This window comes from Triticum dicoccoides, chromosome 3A (genome assembly GCF_002162155.2).
Source record: "Triticum dicoccoides isolate Atlit2015 ecotype Zavitan chromosome 3A, WEW_v2.0, whole genome shotgun sequence".
Lineage (NCBI taxonomy): Eukaryota > Viridiplantae > Streptophyta > Magnoliopsida > Poales > Poaceae > Triticum > Triticum dicoccoides.
Genome location: NC_041384.1, coordinates 96,988,397 through 96,990,252, shown reverse-complemented (window position 1 = coordinate 96,990,252; position 1,856 = coordinate 96,988,397).

Below are 1,856 nucleotides of genomic sequence, written 5' to 3'. Positions count from 1 at the left end.
TAATAACTTTATTATTGCCTCTAGGGCATATTTCCTTCAGTCTCCCACTTGCACTAGAGTCAATAATCTAGATTACACAGTAATGATTCTAACACCCATGGAGCCTTGGTGCTGATCATGTTTTGCTCGTGGAAGAGGCTTAGTCAACGGGTGTGCAACATTCAGATCCGTATGTATCTTGCAAATCTCTATGTCTCCCACCTGGACTAGATCCCTGATGGAATTGAAGCGTCTCTTGATGTGCTTGGTTCTCTTGTGAAATCTGGATTCCTTTGCCAGGGCAATTTCACCAGTATTGTCACAAAAGATTTTCATTGGACCCTATGCACTAGGTATGACACCTAGATCGGATATGAACTCCTTCATCCAGACTCCTTCATTTGTTGCTTCCGAAGCAGCTATGTACTCCGCTTCACATGTAGATCCCGCTACAACGCTTTGTTTAGAACTGCACCAACTGACAGCTCCACCATTTAATGTAAACACGTATCCGATTTGCGATTTAGAATCGTCCGGATCAGTGTCAAAGCTTGCATCAACGTAACCTTTTACGATGAGCTCTTTGTCACCTCCATATATGAGAAACATATCCTTAGTCCTTTTCAGGTATTTCAGGATGTTCTTGACTGTTGTCCAGTGATCCACTCCTAGATTACTTTGGTACCTCCCTGCTAGACTTATAGCGAGGCACACATCAGGTTTGGTACACAGCATTGCATACATGATAGAGCCTATGGCTGAAGCATAGGGAACATCTTTCATATTCTCTCTATCTTCTGCAGTGGTCGGGCATTGAGTCTTACTCAACTTCACACCTTGTAACACAGGCAAGAACCCTTTCTTTGCTTGATCCATTTTGAACTTCTTCAAAACTTTGTCAAGGTATGTGCTTTGTGAAAGTCCAATTAAGCATCTTGATCTATCTCTATAGATCTTAATGCATAATATGTAAGCAGCTTCACCGAGGTCTTTCATTGAAAAACTCTTATTCAAGTATCCCTTTATGCTATCCAGAAATTCTATATCGTTCCCAATTAGTAATATGTCATCTACATATAATATCAGAAATGCTATAGAGCTCCCACTCACTTTCTTGTAAATACAGGCTTCTCCAAAAGTCTGTATAAAATCAAATGCTTTGATCACACTATCAAAGCATTTATTCCAACTCCGAGAGGCTTGCACCAGTCCATAAATGGATCGCTGGAGCTTGCACACTTTGTTAGCTCCCTTTGGATCGACAAAACCTTCTGGTTGCATCATATACAACTCTTCTTCCAGAAATCCATTCAGGAATGCAGTTTTGACATCCATCTGCCAAATTTCATAATCATAAAATGTGGCAATTGCTAACATGATTCGGACAGACTTAAGCATCGCTACGAGTGAGAAGGTCTCATCGTAGTCAATCCCTTGAACTTGCCAAAAACCTTTTGCGACAAGTCGAGCTTTGTAGACAGTAATATTACCGTCAGCGTCAGTCTTCTTCTTGAAGATCCATTTATTCTCAATTGCTTGCCGATCATCGGGCAAGTCAACCAAAGTCCATACTTTGTTCTCATACATGGATCCCATCTCAGATTTCATGGCTTCAAGCCATTTTGCGGAATCTGGGCTCACCATCGCTTCTTCATAGTTTGTAGGTTCATCATGATCTAGTAGCATGACTTCCAGAACAGGATTACCGTACCACTCTGGCGCGGATCTCACTCTGGTTGATCTACGAGGTTCAGTAGTATCTTGTTCTGAAGTTTCATGATCATCATCATTAGCTTCCTCACTAACTGGTGTAGGTGTCACAGAAACAGTTTTCTATGATGCACTACTTTCCAATAAGGGAGCAGGTACAGTTACCT